Raw genomic sequence first — 20,532 nt, 5'->3', positions numbered from 1 at the left:
GCGAAGATCTCAAAATGGAGAGGTACAAGGGGCGGATGGTGCAATAGGTGCAATCTTCATGCAGCAGATGCCGTTCATATGTTTTTTTCATGTCCAAAACGAAAAGAATTTATATATGACATGGAAACTTTCCTATCTACGACTTTGGGGATCTCAGTCCGAATTAATCCTGCCCTTCTCATTTCTGGCATTAGTAAAAATGCAACAGACCACTGGACAAGACCAGATACAGAATTATTGTTTATTGCTATGGCCATTGCCCGCTTGTGTATAACCTCTCAATGGATAAGTGTTGATCCCCCGACCTTTTCTAACTGGCGGGCACGCTTATTTGCAGCATACAACATTGAGTCTTCAATCTATAAATTAAAGGGACGCAAGAAAAGAGAGAGGGGGTTACGAATTTGGGCACCAATTGCTAATCTTGTCAATTAAAATAATGGGGGGAAAAAAAAAGAGGTCATTTGTGGGATGACTCCTAATAAAAACAGATCGACAGAAATATATTGGTGGCCAGGTATGGACGGGAATGTTGAGGAATGGAATAAGAGGTGTGTGACATATGCACAGAATGACAAAGGCCTCTAGTGCTATGCAACTCCCATGGGACAAAATGAAGCTCCCATGTATCGCTGGACTGGGAGGCGCAGCCCACCCTAGAGGGATGGTGGCTAATCCCACCCCTGTGGGAAGCTCCCAGAGGACTCAGCTGCGTATGGTGCAAAAGGAGTGTGACAAAAAGCAGCGGGCTAGAAAGGAGCCTAGCAAGTTTACTTGAAGCCCCCAATCATGCAAGCGAGGGCTTGGCCACAGAGGGTGGACAAAAGAAGACACCAAGAGGATGTGGTCATCATTCCAGTGAACTGTTGGGCCTGTGGAATGCTGATCGCCGGGAGGTGGTTTGTCACAGGGAGGAATTCTATGGCTCCAAAAGTAGGTGGCTCACAACAAGTAGCGCTGAGCAGACGGCGGCAACCTAAGTCAATCCAGCAATCTTGGCGCTACTGCTGAGCTAAGAGCACTCCGGAATTGAGGGCCTGGGAAGCAGAAGTGGCCCCAACGAGAGGAGCACTGCAACAAGCACTGCCAAAGCCCTGGAGGAGTCAGCGTGTTGGTAGAAAGAAAGAAGCCGGCTGCCGCGGGGCAGCCAGTGCTTGTGAGGACTGATCAGCCTGAGTACATGGTGACATCAAGACGCACACCCACTCCCCCTTAACAAAGTAAGAATGCGGCTGCCCAGCGCTGCAGTGTACTGGGGGCAGGACCGAGGAGGGGCAGCTCTGGGGTGGTGGTGCGCACTCACTGGCACTGTGGGTGCACACGGTGAGCACTAGGAGTCCGCAATTGCCCAGGACATGCCAATTCAAGAGCCATGCATCAGGGGCATTCTGTGCTGAGGACACGCCGAGAACTTGCCCATGCCTTAAAAGGGGCAAAGTGTTGCACCGTGAGCACTTAAAGGGGAAGCACGAGGACTTGCTAGGAGACATGTTTGGGAGCTGCACAGCTTCGCTAGAACGGGCATTTGTGGCAGCAGGATGACAGGAAACAGGGAAACCGCCACAGCAGGGTTCAAGGAGTGAGCCAAACATCACGTCCAGAGGGGGAAGTAGAGGGACAGTGCAACCGATCCCCCAGCGGGAGGCTTACCTGAAAAGAGGTCCCACAGGAAGCCTGCAAGGTTCCGAGAAGGGTTCAGAAACAAAGAAGTGGCGGGCAGGGCAAAGGTATCTGCCCGCTCCAAGCGCCAGGTGAGACTGCAAGGGCACCAGAACCTCCACAAGTTGCAGGGCACTGCAGGAGTGGAGCAACTCCTGCATCAGATGAATCAAGCGGCGAAGGTGCACAGTGGCGATTGGCTGATCAAGCTAGTATTGGGCCCATGGGGCAAGCAGGGCAAAGCAAATACACAACTGCATAGGAGCAGAAGAAGCAGGAGTAGCAGCGGCTACAGCTCAGGAGAGAGGCACCCGAAGGGCCACAAAAAGGCGCAGATGATGGAGTTACGCCGAAAGGAGTCTAGCGCCAACAGCACATCGAGGATCAGTGGATGTACAGAGAAGCGGCAGCAGACAGATCGCATGGAAAACCTCTGCCACAGCAGCACCAGCACAGACAAGAGGGGCTCAACATCAAGGGAGCATGCAGCTACATCGGCGGCCCCATGCAGGAGGAGACATCCTCGGTCGCCATATGACAGTGTAGATGGGACCGGCAGCAAGAGGGACCTGGCTCCAAGGTACCAGGCAGACCTGCGGACACATGCAGCCGGCATGGCAGAGCCCGGCAAGGACAAAGCTATGAGGGCAACCAGGGGACAAATGCAGCCTCCAAGGCGATGCCCGACAAGGACACATCAGGGAGCCCACCGCAGCGAATGGTGAGATGCATGCAGCTAGCGCTGAGCGCACAATGCACAGGGATAAGGGGGTGCAAGGCATGGAGAGGAAGGTGTGATAACGTCAGATTCGTATCTTATCCTATCATATTTTACCACTAATAATCCTCAGTCAACAGGACCTTTTTACCTGCTGTGAAGTTCAAAGGGGAGAAAACCAATTCATTCAAATGAAACCAATAAACAAATCAATTCCGACTCTGAAGAATCACTAATTCCGAATTAAGTGTTAGGGGATTTATTACAAAGCCAAAAATAGCTGAACATACAAGCACCTCATGACTAGGTTAAAGAAATACATGGGCACTAATACAAAGTTCATCCTAAGCCACAATCTAATTCGGTGAAGCACAAAAAGAATAAGAAACTCTAAAAATATTAAACAAGTGATAACTGCTCCAACGTCTAAATCCGTCTTCATTGATACATGCAAAGAAATCGGTTCATCTGTCCCTACTCTATCACTAAGGTGATATCCCTACTTAGCACCTCCCAAGCCAGATCAATGAAAAGGTGTCAGTGCGTGAAGACTTCCTAAGAAGTACACTCACATTGAAAGGGTCAGTTGCTAAAACTACAAAGTCTCCTTTCCCAGTATCGATCCCTTCCTTCTACCCTCTAACAGCTCTCTGCTCCATCTGCCCTCTCCTCCCTCGGGGCACTGTCCCTAATACAAAATGCACAATATGGAGGACACGCCTCTGTAACACCTCCTCTGGCTAAGCACCTCTCGTAGGTAAATTTCCATCAAACTTGTACTTTGTCCAGCAACGGTTGATACGTCCTTGGGTCCCAGGCTTCTCCCAATTATCAGCATTCCAGGATACACTGTTTCAGCTCTCCTCCATACCTAACTCCTAAAACAAAAGGCATCTGTCTAACTAAGGAAGACGGTGTCCTTGCACCTGCAAAAGAAGCATGTGAACAGAGAATTCTTCCAAACACATGAATTTCGCTGACTACCTCCAAATGAAAGCTTTCCCAAGGAAAATATACTTCAGGCCTACACAGTTCAGCTAACATAAGAAATACGAATAGGCCTTTCATAGCAGGACATGAACATTCATTTAGGCCTCTATGCATCAAGAACTACGCGCATTAATAAATGTTACATTAATAATCCTACACTTCATCACTTTAAGGAACAGTTAGTCACTTCTACATATGCAGACTTTAATATGATGCATGTTTAAATCTAATGCATTACATTACTTTCAAGCTAATTCATTTGGCGTTTGCAATGAACAACAAAAATGACATGATCACATTTAAATGCCACTTTATTTTCTCAAATGGCACAAAATAATTTTCTGTCATTATAGTCACACGTTTCATTATTACCTCTACAATTCTAATGATCAGTTGTAGTACAACACGAGATTATATGCGGGTGCGGACTGTTCACGATTATTATGCACCCCTACAATTTTCAGAACATCATGACGCTCTATCAGGTGAAAGGCCCGAAACAACAGACCTGAGGGGCGCAGCGCTTGGGATAGCCAATTATGGGACACAGTTCGAAGTGATTAACTCAGCAAACTCATCTGTAGGGCAGGACACAGGGCGCATCCAGTACTCACAGCCCCCAGTGGCACCTCCGGTGGGCTGGCATTGGCAGGGGTCATGTGAATTAGGGTCACTCCTTCCATCACCATTGGACCTGGTGCTACAGGACAAAAAAGATGGAGAGAAGTGGGAGAGGTGCAAACACAGACTAGAGTCGTCCACTGAGAATTGGTTGCACGTATTTTGCATGTTGGCTTGCATACGACGAAGGGTTTATAGCCAAATTGCAGACCTGGCCCAGCATAGACTGGGACCACCAGGACGTGGCTGGGTTTAGGGAGCCCATGGTCACGGTGCAGGAGGGGGTAGAGTGCCCCGAGCACTCATTTCATTCCTATGGGGGCAGGAGGAGATCAGATTGGTACCAAGAGGGCAACAAAGCAAAGCAGTATGCAGGCAACAAGCAGGTGTGGTTGCAGCCTGCCACTTGTTGGAAATTTGATAAAGACGATTGCAAATAGGGTGTGGCGTGCAAGTTCAATCACACCAGCGGCAGTTGCGGAGGGAATCACCCGAGCAGTGAGTGCAAGAAAGGGAAAGGAGCAGAAACAGGAAGCCCCCTTTCAAAATATAAAGACATATCCAAAAAGGGGACCACAGGAGTGAGGGGACTGGCGCCAGCCCGTAATTGCTTATCCAATTGCTCATCCACTACCCTAAAAAAGACAGTGCACTCTTGCTAGCGGATGGCTTTATGAAAGGCTTTACCATCACCTACGTGGGGTCCAGTGGCGTAACGAAACTTGAGGGGGCTACCCTGCAAAGTATGTGGAGGGCCCCCCTCCGAACTCTATCAGGAGCTCTCCTCAAGTGCTGTGCTGAGGGGGCCCCCTAGAGCTTGGAGGCCCCCCACACTGTGGGGGCTGCGGGGGCCTGTGTTATGCCCCTGGTGGGGCCAGTGGATGGGAGGCTCTGAAACAACTTAAAATCCATTACAGACAACGTGCAGATGGCTAGACTCAAAGAGGTCAAGGAGCTGGAACTGGGCCACGTGGCCAGCCCATTTGGCTGCCCCCTCTAGACAACTTGATAGTATCTCCACTGAAGTGGTGTCCAAGAAGGAGCTGGGCCAGTTCCGGCTCATCCACCACTTATCATATCTGGAGGGGGAGTCAGTTAATGACAGGTTAGAGGAAGAACTGTGCTCAGTATCCTATGCTACACTAGACGAGGCAATTCACATGCTAAGGGCAGCGGGTGAGGATGCCCTGATGGCAAAGGCCGATATTGAGTCCCCCTTCCAAATCCTCCCAGTGTCTCCCAATAGTCACCATATCCTGAGTCCTTTTACTATAATAAGTGCTTGCCCATGGGCTGTTCAATATCCTGCAGGTACTTTGAGGCCACTACATGGACGACTTCCTCTCTGTAGGCACACATGGCACCGAGCAGTGCAAAAGGATGCTGGAACAATTTGAGGCACTGGTGGGGCACCTTGGGATTCCACTAGCGTGGTAGAAGACAGGCCCCACTATGCAGCTGACATTTATTGGGATAGAGGGGGTTAGTAGGCTCCCAGAGAGAAAGATCATGGTACGTAAGTCAGGATATTGAGGGGCTAATGGGCAAGAAGAAGGCAATGCGTGAACAACTGCAGCAACTGCTAAGCAAGCTCAACTTTGCAGCTAGGGTGATCCCGGTGGGCCGCACGTTCGCGAGGCGGCTGGCATGGCTGACAAAGGGCATCACGCAGAAGCACCAGAGAGTATGACTAACTAGAGGGGTCACTGATAGAAGCTCCTGGGAGAGATCAATGGTACCCTTCTATGGCAGGCTCCCTCGGTGACAGCAGAACAACAGAGCCAGTACACGGACGCAGCAGTGAGAGAAGAGTTTGGCACTATTCGAGGTACCACCTGGTGCACCGCCAGTTGGCCCAGGGGCTGGTGTGAGAAAGAGTTGACAAAAAAACATAGCGCTGCTGGAGCTATTCCTAATAGTGGTGGTGTTTGCGCTATGGCGAGAGCAACTGGCAAACAGGCAGGTGACGTTGTGGTCAGATAACCATGCTGTAGTACAGGTGATAAACCTAGGCATGGCACACTACCCAAAAGTGCTGGAACTGCTGCAATGCCTAGTGGGCTGCCAGGTGCAAAACAACATCGCAATAAAAGCTATGCATGTGCCAGGAGCTGAAAACTCAATCGCTGATGCTCTCTCTTGCTTTCAGTGGTAGAGGTTCTGCCAGCTGGCACCTTGGGCGGACGAAAGAATGACAGAGCTACCCGGGGACATATGGGATGCAGTGGAACTGACCTAATGTTATTTGTGGACCAAGACCAGGCCCCGAAGACAGCAAGTACTTACCATAAATGTGTTGAACGCTTTAGGCTGATAACAGGGGGATGTCAGAACATGCACCAGCGACAGTGTAGAGAACTTTATACAAGGGCTTTTGAGCAGGGCAAGTCCAGGGCGTGGGCACAGTCACATCTGAGTGCCTCTGCATACCACTCTAAGTTGTTCAGGGGGTGGACCCAACAAACACGTTTTACTGCCGCGCGGCAATGAGGAACTGGGGATGAATTCAACCAAGGAGCATCGACAGTAGACCACCGGCCGACTTTGAGAGTCTGAAAGCACTTTTAGCAACCCTCACGGGCATATGCAGATCCGCGGGGGAGACACAATTGTACAAAGCAGTTTTTCCCTGGCTTTCTTTGGGGCCTTTAGAGTGAGGGAACTTGTGGTACTGGCAAGGGCCAAACCAGGCTCAACTTGTCTACGTGTGAAGGACCTACACATAGGGGACACGCATATGGTGGGGTACCTGAGAAGATCAAAAACTGACCAGGAAGGGAAAGGAGAGCACACACGGCTGGAGAGAATTGTGGCAAGCAAGCACTGCCCCTTCTGCTTGATTCGCAGTTACATGCGGGTCAGGGCAGGAGACGGCCCTCCTCTATTCATACACGCGGACAGCAGCTATCTTAACAGGTTTCAATTCACAGCTGTAATGTGCCAGGCATGGAAAGGGCAGGTGAAGCGCCAGCACGCTTTGGGTCACATTACTTCCGCATCAGGGCAGACACCACGACAGCAGCACATGGCATGGCAGATGAGGGGTTTAGGCACATAGGGAGGTGGAAGTCCTCAGCATTTAAAACCTACATTAGGCTGGCATCATACTAATGCATGGCTAATTTCTTACTGCAGGCGGAGAAACAATGGAGCATACAGTATGGATAGTTGGACATTCGTATATCACAAGTGTGCAGCATTGGGCTGGTGCCAGGAAGTGGTGGCATATAACTAGGCAACACCAAGTTTATGTGGCTGGGTAAATGGGGCATGAGATGGAGCCATCTCCTCCCTGTGATGCGTACCACCCAGAAGGCTCACGGGAACCCCGCATCGGTGGTGGTTCACTTAGGTGGCAATGATCTTGGTGCTATGGGGTGGAAAGCCCTGCTTGAAGCCATCAGGGCAGACCTGACAACCCTATCAAGGTTGGTGCACCTGGCCGACATGCTATGGTCAGAGATCATTGCAAGATACAAGTGGTGGGGGCAATGAAGAGATCGAGGAAGAAGCTGAACATAGAAATCATCAAGTTCTGCATGGGTATGGGTTGGGAGTATATGAGGCATGGCCTCATCAACCTAAGGATGCCAGGCTATTACGTGAATGAGAATGTCCACTTGTCTAGAGTAGGGATGAAGTTGTTGCTGCAGAACATCGTTGGGGCATTATAGTTGTTGGGTTTCTCTTGGTCTTAGGGGAGCTGTTGGAGGTCAAAAAACCACCTCCAGAGTGGTGGGTACCTACAAGGTTCAACAAAAAACACATATTCACACAACGACATAAAAGAACAGTTGTGAAGACGAGATCCTTGGGATGCTTCACGGCAGGGACACTTGAGAGCAGGCAAAAGGGACATAAATGAAAATTGCCCAAACAAGGTCCTTGGGATGCTTCACGGCAGGGACACTTGAGGGCACGCAAAAGGGGTAAGAAATGGACAGCGCTGGGCGAACACGGCACTTTCAGCACAGGCTGGCCACTGGGCCACAAATGCCAGACATTCGGTAGCAAGGGAAGCCGCTGCCCGCTGTGTCAAATAACCAACTTAAGGTGAGCTATCACGGCAGCTGACAAAACTTATTTATGAGATCCAGTCAAGAAATGTTGCTTTCTGGATGAAGCATTATTGATAATGCGTGGTATGTTTGATATGTAATAAAGATAAGAGTATACTGGGTGTACTGTAGGATAAATAGAGCTGAACATATTAATGACTGATGCAATCATGATTTATGTACTCTCTTGTGTTGTGAATAAACGGAGGCTGTCCAAACATCACAAAGGTCTTGGTGTCCATAAGTGATGGGAGCATTGAACAGCCGGAGGGCCGGCAGGATGCTCGCACGGCTGGAGGGGGTTGTTTCGCCAGACCAGTAGGCATAGCCGACCCTAGAGGAATGGGGGTTAACCCCACCAGTCGGTGGGTCCTGGAGGGATTAGCATCAGATGGCGTGAAAAGAGTTTGCCAAAAAGCAGGGGGCTGGAAGAGACCCAAGCAAGTCTACTTAAATCCCCCAATCATGGGAGAGGGAGCGTGGCCACAAAGGGTGGACAAAAGGAGTGACCAAGAGGATATGGTCATCATTCCGGTGAACTTATGGGCCCTTGGAAAGCTGATCCCAATCACCTACACCAGGATATGTGAGCGTTGCAGCTGCAAAAAGTCATGGTCAGGTAGCTATGAAGTTCAACATAATACACATATTCACACGACGACATAAAAGGACAATTGCCCGGACCACAAAGGCATTGGTGTCCATAAGTGATGGGAGAATTGAACAGCGGGAGGGCTCTTGGGATGCTTGCATGGCTGGGGGGATTTATGGATTTGGGAAAAACAGTGTATCAATTTTCTTGGTCCTTTCCAACTCCTACCTGTAAATCAGCGGTTTGCCGTCATAATGATAGACAGTCTATCTAAATGGTTAGAAGTGAATTGAGCAGCAGATAATGGTGTGCAATTCATGTCTAGGGAGATGAAAACGTTTTTTGAGGTGAAGGGATTAAGCATAAGAGATGTCATTTGTATCATCCACAGGCCACGGTCAAGTAGAAAGAACAAACAGAGTAATTACTGAATGTGTCAGAGGAGCAACGATAGAGGGTGAAGGTGTAAATGATGCAGTGTAAGCCATGCTTTGGTCATATCACAACACACCTCCCTCTGTCACAGGGATTTCATCTTTCAAAGCCTTGAGCTTATGTGATTTCTTAAGCCCTGCATGGCTGAATACATTCAAAAGTGTTACTTCTGCTAAAGGGATATCTCAAGGTCAACTAATAAGCCATGCTCGACCGAAAATAAGAATAAGTCGTGAAAAATAAAAAAATATGAAACTTTGAAGGGATCTAAACAAACATATTTTTAAAAAATTATTGCGTGCATGTTAAATTGCCAGCGTGGAGAAAGGGAAACTGAAGTTCAGCCCTCCTTACCTTGTAGATGAAGTTAGTGAAGATGTTACAATGTCAAATTAAGCAATGGGCAATGGTGGAATTTTGCATGTGTGGTTAAAGTTTTGGCAAAATTGAAAATGCTAAAGTTATGCCAAAAAATAATAATGCTATCAAGAAAAATAAGAATCCTGTTACAGAATTTCCTGTCACTAATAATTACAATGGTCACAGCAAGAGTAAGAGTAAATATTCTGTCAAATTCAATGACATTTTGGAATGAAGTTTACCAATTTTGCAATTGCTGTCAGGTCATCAGTACAATTTTCTAATTTTGTTGTAAGATGTTCAGTCACTAAATTTAGAGTGATTTTCTTTTTTCTTCACTGGGTATAGTATTCATCTGTTTATGTGTGTATTCATTTAGGTTTGAGAGCATTCCATTTTGCTTGAAAATTGAAAGGGGAATGTTGTGTTATGCTCTGGTCTAGGTTGCTGTGTGACATATCAAGATTCAAGAATAAGAATCTTGAGGAGTCCAACGTCACCCAGCGAGCAGAGATGCAAGCGGAGTTATTTAGCTGTGTAGCTTCCCGCTTGTATTTTACTTTATTAATACACTTGAACCTACATCAAACAGCCTTCATTTTTTATAATTGTCATTATAACACCTCCCATTTCTTAGCACGAACAGTGGGTGACAGTCTAAGGTTGGAGCATTGATAGGGCTGTATGTTGGCCCCCACTTTGTTCTCATTATTTATTAACGGAGTCGTCCAATACTTAGGGGAAGTTCCAGCTGATGCACCCATGCTGGGAGGGGTCAAAGTAACAACTTTACTATTTGCAGATGACACTTTAATAGTGTCTAAAACACATGGTGGCCTGCAACTGCTTTTGGATTGTTTTGAGGCCTTTTATGGACTAAAAGGCTTAGAGGTTAATACCTTGTAAACCAAATTATTGTTGATGAATCCCCACAAAAAATTCTAAGGTAAAATGCTGCTTGAAGGGAAGCCCCTTGAGAGAGTGGCCACCTTCGATTATCTGGGCGTAACCTTGTGTGAGAAAATGATATGGGAAGATCATATTACGAAGCGGAACCTTCAGCAGAGACAGACTATAGGGGCACTGATTAAGAAGCATAGGACCACCCAAACCAAACCAATAGCTGCCCCACTCCAGATTCATGACCATAAGATAGTGGGTTCTGCCCTGTATGTGGTGGAACTCTGGGGATTTGAAAACATGGAAGGACTCATAGTTACTGAGGATACATTTTTAACATCCATTTGCTCTCTCCCCCAGAGCACCCCTCTCCACCCATTATGGTCAGACATTGGCAGACCTTCAAGTGTGGATAAATCTACGTTTCGTCCCCTGCATTTTTGGTTGCATTTGAAACTAACCCCTGAGCTCTCCCACTATGCCGCAGCGCTTGATGAAGTTTGTACACTTGACCGGTTTAAGAAAATTGGGTGGATTACCAATGTTAGGTCACTGCTCACAGCAATAGGCTTGGGGAACTCATGGGAAGCCAAAGATCTTAGTCTATTGCACAGTAAAGGTTTGGTTAAAACCCAATACTGGAAGTGGGTAGTGCAGACCTTTGTTACACAACCATCCATGGGTCGTATCACATTAGAGTTTATGGAATTCAAACCGACACGTTCCTACGAACAATATATGAGGTCATCACTACTCCACAGGATAGGAGACTCTATGTTCAATTTAGATTTGGTTCCCTTCCTGTAAACTCCTTTACATCAGCTTGGACGGGGCCCATGCCTGAATGAAAGTACTGCCCAGGTTGCCTACTAGAGACAGAGACAATTAGCCACATTTCTTTTGTTTGCCCTCTGTACAATCTGCCAAGAAAGAACTGGCTGGCTCCCGTTTGTAGACTATTGGGAACACGCTGTCAACAAGAGGCGCTTCGCATCCTGAAATCTGATTACAGGTCCTCAGTCACATGCGGAGTTGCCAAGTTTCTCGGTAAAATGTGGACTATCAGATGTATTTTCTTACTCTGTATTCATTTTTTACTCTCCAGGGTAATAATCACAATATTATGTTTTTATTTATGTATATTGACCAGTCGTTGCTGCTTAATAGGTTCTCTCTTTGTACTGTATTTGGGGTAAATGCATTTGAAATGATAGTTTTTATCCTTTTAATCTTTTTTTTATCATTTTAATAGTGATGACCTAAAAACCAGAGAGCTTCCGGCCTATCTCCTTGCTACCTTGGACTGCGAAGATTACGGAGGCCTACATTAATTCTCTTCTCACGGAATATCTTACAGCAAACCACAGGCTCGACTCCTCTCAAAATGGTCTCCGCCCGGCCACAGCACTCTTGGCCGTGACTGAACCTCTCTGGAAAGCTTTAGACGCGGGGCAAACGTCAGCACTGATCCTTTTGGAACTCAGTTCCGCTTTTGACACGGTGTCTCACGCCATTCTGCTAAGTCGTCTTGCGGAGGCTGGAGTTACTGGCTCAGCACTTAAGTGGCTGGCATCGTTCCTCGCGGACAGAACGTTTCAGGTGATAGCCCCCCCTTTCGCATCTAGCACTTTACCTATAGGTCAAGGGGTTCCACAAGGCTCGTCCCTGAGCCCTCTGCTTTTCAATCTCTATGTTCAACCTCTGGCCGGAGTAGCCAAGAGCAGAGGGCTGACCATGGTCTCTTATACCGACGACACACAGTTGGTGGTGGCTCTCTCGAGACGCCATGAAATTTCAGGGTGACCTCGTGGCAGTCGCCGAGTGGATGACCACCAACTGTCTCCAACTGAATGCCAACAAGTCGGAGGTGTTGTTGGTGGGAGAGAACCATGACCGTTGGAACGAGCTCTGGTGGCCAAAGATTCTAGGCACTGCCCCTGTCCCTAAGCCTGCAGTGAAGAACCTAGGGGTCTGGATGGACACTTCACTCGACTTTCAAACTCAAACCAAAAAGGTGGCGGGAACCTGCTTTGGATTGTTGCGTGGACTCAAACCCATCCTGGCTTCTTTGATGCCCTGACGAGGCAGATCATCATTCAGGCTCTGATTATGTCTAGACTCGACTATGCCAGCTCATTGTATCTGGGAGTCAACAAGTCAGAAATACAAAGGCTACAGAGAGTCCAAAATGCGGCCACTAGATCTCTCTTTGGTCTGCGCAGAACCTGCTCAGTGACAAGTGCCATTCGCCGTCTCCACTTGTTGCCTGTGGCCAGGCAAATCGAGTTTAAGGCACTGTGCTTAGCCTTCAAAATCCTGAAATCGGCATCCCCGCAAATATTGACCGACCTTCTCTTACCCTACACTCCCACGCGATCGCTCCGATCTATGGGACGATGCCTGGTAGTGATGCCCCACATGAGATGGGTTCGTGCTGGAGGTCATTCCTTCCGGAACAGAGCTGCCATCCTCTGGAACTCCTTGCCGGCCCATATTCGAGGGCTCACTAACTACCTCCAATTCAGGAAAGCCATTAAAACTTTTCTTTTCCCTTCTCTGTAGGCCTTCCTGTGCCTTTCCGTGCGTGGCCATTCTTCTGCTGTTCAGCGCCGGGACGCCTCTTAGCTGGGGCAGCTGTCGCGCTTTACAAACGTTTTAACATAACATAACAGATCTTTTATTGATGTATCTTACTTAATGAATTTCTGATCTGCATTTATTGCTGGACTAATGTACTGTAAGCGCTTGCACTTTTATGGTTGTAATGACCGAATAAAGTTTATTATGATGATGATATTCTATGTGCATTATTGCTTCTGCAACAAGAGCTACTGGTTCACCACAGCAGTAGCTGAATAATTCTTCAGTTTCAGACCCTTTTCTGTGTCACTGACATGGACTCTCTGTGTTGTGGCTAAAAGAGCCAGGGTCTAATCAGCGATGCTCACATTAGGGCCCGGGGGCAGCATGTGGCCCTCCTGACCTTTACATGCAGCCCCCTTGTTCACAGAAGCACTGAGCTGCTGTTTACTCGACTCCACTAAATTTAAAAAAGATGTTAAATGAACTGGCAAGAAGTTGTTTAAATGATAATTGAATCTTGCAGCAAAGGTGTGAAATATGATAAATTCAAAAACTGGTTTTCATTAACCTGCAGAATAGTTTCACCGTAGTTCATCAGGTTAGATCAGTGTATTGAGAAGCATTTGTTAAAAGTGACATTTTTCAAACATGAATTTAGAAACATTTGTGCTTCCACCCACCCTGACAACAATGCCAGTAGTGAGCTAAGAGGCAAGTCAGTTGTTATGTGCAGCATTTGGCCAGCCTGGGTTGCTATTATACAGAAACAACCTTATAGTTTATTAAATCAAACACAGAAGGTTTTGTACAGTGCAAATACTGAATTCTTGTATTTGTAAGTCCTCTTTTATGTGATAATGAAGCAAAAGGTGGGAAAATGAAGTAAAACAATTGCCTAGTATCACACGATTATATTGGGTGGGGAAGCCGGGATTGATCTAGATTTTCTGGTTTCACATTGTGCAATTCACCACTAGATGTACATGCTCCACGTCCCCTACACCCACCTTACCCCTCCCTCCACCCTCGGCAGCCGCCCTGCTGTCTTCAATGCAGCCGCTAGTCACACCACAGACCAAACCTTTTGGCCCCTGGGGAAATGTTTGCGAGTACCCATGGTCTAAGTAATTAAGGGCATAGTTTAAAACATTTGAAATACAAATCTGTGCTTTATATTGCCAGACCAGCATGTATGTGCCTTTTTGTGAGTTTTCTGCTATTGCGTCCAGGCATATCACACAAAAACAAACATATGCCTAACACAAGCCAGACCTATTATCTTTGTGAGCGCCTGTTAGCAGTTTTTCATAAATGAATAATAACTATGATCTCTTTGTCAATTATTAGAATTGATAACTACAAATGGTACATATGTGACCATCACTATGTGTGAACTGGAGAGAAGCCTAGGATTGGATGAGCATGTAATTTGAACACTGTTATCGCCCACTGACTCACACTACCTTCAGCCTCAGTTCCAGAGGTCTCAATCGTGCCCCATTTTGAACATCCTCCAACAAACAGAGCTCACCCAGACATCTAACTGCGAGTTGGCTCACTTGTACAATAGAACAGTGGAAAAACCCAATAGCTCACAGGAGAGACTCTTGGTTTTAACAATACTTAGTAAAGTTAGTTCCCATTCCAAAACAAGATCGCACAGAGAGTTTTCAAATGTTGATAAATTCAAAGTCTTTACTCACATAAAATATGCAATGTATATACAGTAACATATTGCTTAAACAATAGGCACAGTCAATCGAGTCCAAAGGCGAGACCTATTGGCTGTGCCAGTGCTCGTTTAACTTGTCCTGCTCTCCGGCTATTTCAGAAATTGCCCTGAAAGTCATGGTGTGACCCTGAGAATTAATATAAAGACCTACTAGCTTCCTCTTTCCCATTTAAATATAAAAAGAGCGAACCAGATTAAGTTCTCTCTGAATTTGAGTGCAAAAATTCGTAAACACAGAAAACAGGGAGCCTGAATTATAACTTTACCAGGCGTCAGACTTAATGTTAACAGGCATTTGGAAAAGTACTGAAAACCCACACTAACTCTCACCCAAAATGAGTGTTGGAGTAGTCCAAGCCCTTCTTCGACAAATGGCCTATGGTCACTAAATGTTAAACAGGACTAATGTGCATCAAATGTTATATTCATTTGTGTAGATTATCAGATATCCTTAGCCTATGCCTGATTGAAAGGCTTAAGTGTAGAGCAGTTTGGTCTCGCTGTGTTCTCACAATCATTTGCTTCCTGTTCTAAAAATAAGAAATTTCACAAGATTTCTTTACTGCTTTACTAGAGGTTGAACTAAACGAGGCACAACTTTTGTTTTTCTTTATGTGTAATGTTTTTAACTTAGGATGACTAAAGGGCAGCAGCAGCCTGTCCTGAATGGCGGAATGGCCACGCCCCCCAACCTTTTTCCGGGCATTGAGTGTCTGGCAGGTTGAGGACAGGCCACCCTGACAAACACTCTTCATGTTTTGGTGAGTCAGCCAGGTGCAATACATGCGCTAAATGCGCAGGAGCCTGGCTTCCTGAACGGAACTTTGCCGGGCTGAAGATGTAACAGCTCCTCTGGGCGTAACTTCTTCAGCCTGGCAAAGCACCTTGAGGCCCCTCCCCCATTATGACGAGGGGAAACGTTATTCGTAGCCTCGGACCTGAGCGCTTCAGTTTTAAGCTTTGGAGTGTCTATCAACAGTGGAGTGGGGTCAACCGTCTCACTGACCACATCCCACTCTGCAACCTCCGATGCTTCTCTTCAGAGACACTGCAGAACAGTGGTTTAAATGGTAAAAAATAAGTGCAGGTACTAATTAAAATAGAGGTGTGGCAAGTGGGCGGAGCTAGGGGCGGGCGAAGGGAAAGATATGATCATACCTAATGACTTCTGTACCAGCTGAAGCACATGTCAAAACACACGAGAAATGTGTTTATGGCAATAAAACAGATTAACCCATTACACGACATGCTCCTCGGAAGCAGAGCGGCATCTGCCCTGCACTGGAGGAGAAACCTAACCTGCGCCGGCCGTCCTCTGGATCAGGGTACCGGTACTCTCCCTGGCTACAGAGGAGTGCCAGTACTGAAGGCAAAAAAAATCGGAAGTGCCGGTACTCAGTACCGGTGAGCACTGGCCCATTTAAAGCACTGCTGCAGAAGGTAAAAGTTATCTTTTTATTTAGTGGTTGGTGTGTGCGTGCGTGTATGTATGAATGTATGTGTATATGTGAGTGAGTGATGTGAATGGGTGTGTATGAAGGCATCGGTGTGAATGAGTGTGCATGTCTGTGTATGTGGTGGGGGGGTTCTCTTCTATTTAGTTACCGATCCATGTTGGATCGGTAATTGAAAAGAAAGACAACACACAAAAGCATTTCTTAGCAGGTGGTTGAAGGCAAGATGCAGAAGCTAAAGTAACGCGGCACAGCACAAGAGGGGTATGGGTGGGAGGTCTCAACAACACAGGGGTGTGGGTGCAGGGCAGAAGCAAAACATGGGAACGCGAGTCAGGGAAGCAGCAGAAAGGGTGTGGGGGAAGGAGCAAATGGGTGAAAGGGCAACGTGGAGCTGGCAGGGAGAAGCACACAGCGAAAGAGAGGAACACGAGTGTGGTGAAGTGGGTGAGCAAAGTACATGAGGGAGACAACTGGAAAGCACACACACTGTCAGGGACTGCTTCTACAAAAGAAAAAGTAGCACTTTGAAAGTGAGCAGTGGAAGGACACAAGTAATGTATTCATTCTGCAGGCAAGGGACAAATTCATGAAGAGGAAGGAAAGCCCACACGACTGATCGAAAAAGAAGCAAGCAAATGAGAGTGACAATAAAGCCAACCTTCGGTAAGCAATGGGTGGGCGATAAGCCCACTGTAAGCTAAGAATATTTCTCGCAACAGACAGTGCAAACTCTGACTGGTAGGCTTCGACCTAAAAAGGAGCACCTGAAAAATGAGCAGTGGAAGGACAAAAGTACTGCATCCGTGCACCAGGGTAGTGTCAAAGACAAGAAGAGGATGGTATGTCCACGCACACTAACAAATAAGAAGCAATCAAATAAGAGTGACAATGAAGCCAACCAATGGGAAGCAATGGGAGGATTCTAAGCCCTAGGTAAACTAACAATACGTCTCACAGCAGCCAGCGCATAGTAGGCGAGACCTAAATAGGGTTCATAATTTCCTTGTGAGGCTTAAAGAACTGCAAGTGTGCACATTTGTAGCACAATCAGGGGCATAGCTTAGTCAGTGGGGTATGAGAGTTAGATTTCCCAACAAGCACTTCAGTGTACCCAACAAAAAATAAACATTGGCAAAGTCAAAAGGTCTGGTTTTGGCAACCAACCTTTTGGCTTTCTCAGTGCTTGTTTAGTTTTGTCATAGTTTTTGTAAAACTTCATTGTTTGGGGAGCAGGCGGACACTCATGGATATACATAACAAAAATGATGTAGAGTAATGGAAAGGGTAGAAGGCTTATAGCTCCCAGAGGCAGACAGGGGCAGGTGTGGGGATGAAGAGAGCTGTGGGAAGACTTTCCCAGCTCACACTCTCCTGTGTCATCATTACATCTGCCCCCACGACCTGAAAACGCATTATGAAGCTATTTATTTTACAAATATGAAGGAGAGACATGCAGCACATTCACAATGTCATCTACAACATGCGTTGGAAGAGTAGGTAACAATGTATTAACATTAAAACATATTAGATCACAGAAAGTAAAATAGATTTTGATAGCCCAAAATATATGCTTTACATCACCATGTTGGTCCATATCAACCCCAGTGTCTAGTTTTGTGCCTCCATACCTTTAACCAGTGGTGTTGGTCACTATGGCCCATTTTCAAATTACTTCAGGATCTACTCTGCAAAATTCCGGACTAGATTAATATTGACAAGGTCAAAGGTCACTATAGGAGAGTTCTGCATCCTAGCACTTTTATGGTCAATAAAGGTCAGTTTCTGCACTAAGTCGTGCAATGTCTTGCATTCTCTAACGCGAAGAACCAATTTGCACCTGCTTTGCACAACACTTTACGTTCCTTTTCATTTTAATAATTTATTCTATCCACTTTGTGTGGCATAATGTTGTGAACTATCATGTCAGGTTAAAAAAAGTATTCAGTACAGTATAATTACCAACAGGATTCCCCTTCAAAGTGTTCATATGTAACCAGTGACTCTCTTTATTTCTCGGTTTGTTCTGCCTCTGAGTTTCTTGGTTTGTGTGAACAGAGACAAAACGAAACACACTCATCAGGGAAACAACCTTTACAACGCAACTATTACATCGCACTACACTTACAACGCAGGCATTACAACGGAACATCCTTTACAACGCATGATACTACAACGCATACCATTACAACGCATACCATTACAACGCATGACACTACATCGCATGTCACTACAACGCAGGCATTACAACGCATACCATTACAATGCATACCATTGGAGTTAGAATAGTAATTTTTAACCCCTACACTATCCAACACTTACCCTACTGTTGCACCCCCTGGAGTTAGAATAGTAATTTTTACCCCTATACTATCCAATACTTACCTTAAATGCAATGTAACAGTATGCGTTGTAATGGTATGCGTTGTAAAGGTAGTATGTGATGTAATGGCATGCATTGTAAAGGTAGTTTTTTAAAATGCGTTGTAGTGTCATGCGATGTAATGGAATGCGTTGTAGTGGATGTTGCGATGTAAAAAATGCGTTGTAAGTGCATGCGTTGTAAAAGTATGCGTTGTAACGTCATACATCCCACTCATCAGCGCCGCAAAAACAAATAGAGCCTTCTGTTTTATCTCATAGTATCCCAAGGGGATTTGGTCATCATCCAGAACATGCAATCTGTGGAAGTCAGCGCACTACTGAATTTTCAAAGACTGTAATTAATCACTGCTAATGAATCGTACTAAAACATGAACTGCGTGCTAATCGGAAAAAGGTGGCCACCCTCATGCAACATGAAAAAACAGGTGCTGAAACAACTGTATACCAATTGCACAGCTAAATGTGCCTCTGTGTGTAATCCACTGAACCTATAATTGTTGTTAATAAATAAAGTAAACGGTGGTATAAACAATTATTGTACGGAATTCAACTCATTTAATTCATGAGCTTTCGAACCCACAAAGGAAACAAACTGTTTGCATCAACGATCTAATAAATATACAATTGTGTGAGTGAACAATTGTTTTGAATTCCTTATAAATGCACATTTAACAATGTGAATACAAAATTACAAAATATTATTGTGCAGCATGACAGTAGGTATTGTTGGTAGCCCAATGCATTTCGGGATTTACAGCAATCCCTTCTTCAGGGGCCTGTATATAAAAGAAAAACAGAAAGAAACATTGCAACATATAACTGAGTATTACAATGTCAATCTAAGTTTCATTTTTTGGAAAAACTGTTACATCGTCTAACTGCCCAGAAAGGCCTGACTGTGCCTGTACTTGTCCTGCACGTACATAGAAATGAGATTGAAACCGAAAAATAGTCCTGTGCGTAGTTGTGTTAGCGTGAAGAGCCAGATAGAAGAAATGTCCTTAGACCCAATGATAAACCACTGTGCACCACCATCAATTAATTGTGATCATGTGAATCGTAAAAATCTCCTGAAACCAAAAAGGACAACATATAAGGAAAAAATCCTTACGTGGAAGCTGTCATGTTTCCATTCAGCATGAATAGCCTCAATGTTCTCCCAAACGGAGGAAAAAGAGAGAAAATGCGTAGCAATGCTGATGGCTATTTCTGAACTGTTCAAGCGCCTGTATATAGAAATGAAAATGTGGTGTAATTGACTAGCTGTGCCCTGATTTACTCCGCCAAATAACACCCTCTTATAAAAGGAAATAACAATTTTTACCTAAGTGTTTTGTCGAGGACAACAAGGTGATCGATGTTGAAATAGAAACCACAAGAAGCACAACCTCCGTGGGACGTGTCAATCAGCCTGTTAAGAATAAAACAACAATTTGACTAATGAATCCTACAGACTCCGTGTTGGTTGACGAGTCTGTTCATTGGTTCAGTGAACGTGCACGCTCACTAAAGTATCTGTGTGCCTTACCTTAAATGGCCCTTCAAAACCCTAGGAACCTCAAAAGAGTGAAGACAAACTCCGTCAAGAAACGCTCTCGCCTATCCCGCTATTCAAAGACGCCTGAAACTTTATATCGGAAGTGCAAATCACGCGCAGACAAGTAAAAATCGAAGAAGGACTGAATGTCATCCTCAACTAATAAACCCATACGAAAATGGCGCATTGGAGCTCCATGTAAACCATAGTAACTAGCCTCGTGGTGAATCCAAGCTAACACCGTATAGACACCGCTCCGTGTCTTTGAGAAGTTATAAAAATGAACACTAGCTGAACCAAAAGGCAAATAAGTGAGAACCTCCTATGTAGTCAGGTGAGAAGGGAGACTAATGCTATTATCCTTGGAAAGGTGGTATGCCCAATCCAAGATGGCGTGCTTAATGCTCAAGAGAAACATCCAAGTTGAAAATGGATCCTGAATGATCCGAATCCTGTTGGAGAATAGTCGAAAAAAAACGAACCAAAACCAGCGACCTCGATGACAAAC

The 20,532-nt window shown here is 45.7% G+C and overlaps 1 long non-coding RNA gene across 1 annotated transcript in view; it reads right to left on the bottom strand.

Annotated features, from left to right (window-relative positions):
* The window catches only part of LOC146859920 (uncharacterized), a 101,843-nt gene extending 81,733 nt beyond the window's left edge, over nucleotides 1-20,110 (bottom strand). The window contains exons 1-2 of the long non-coding RNA XR_014978739.1: nucleotides 20,016-20,110; nucleotides 19,812-19,898 (exon numbers count right to left, since the gene is read on the bottom strand). This is a non-coding gene — a long non-coding RNA (uncharacterized LOC146859920). The remainder of the gene's footprint in view (nucleotides 1-19,811; nucleotides 19,899-20,015) is intronic.
* Between the last annotated feature and the right edge of the window lie 422 nt (nucleotides 20,111-20,532).

This window comes from Triturus cristatus, chromosome 3_1 (genome assembly GCF_964204655.1).
Source record: "Triturus cristatus chromosome 3_1, aTriCri1.1, whole genome shotgun sequence".
Taxonomy (NCBI): domain Eukaryota; kingdom Metazoa; phylum Chordata; class Amphibia; order Caudata; family Salamandridae; genus Triturus; species Triturus cristatus.
Note: the sequence above shows the minus strand (reverse complement) of the source record. Positions and strands in the feature narration are given on the sequence as shown.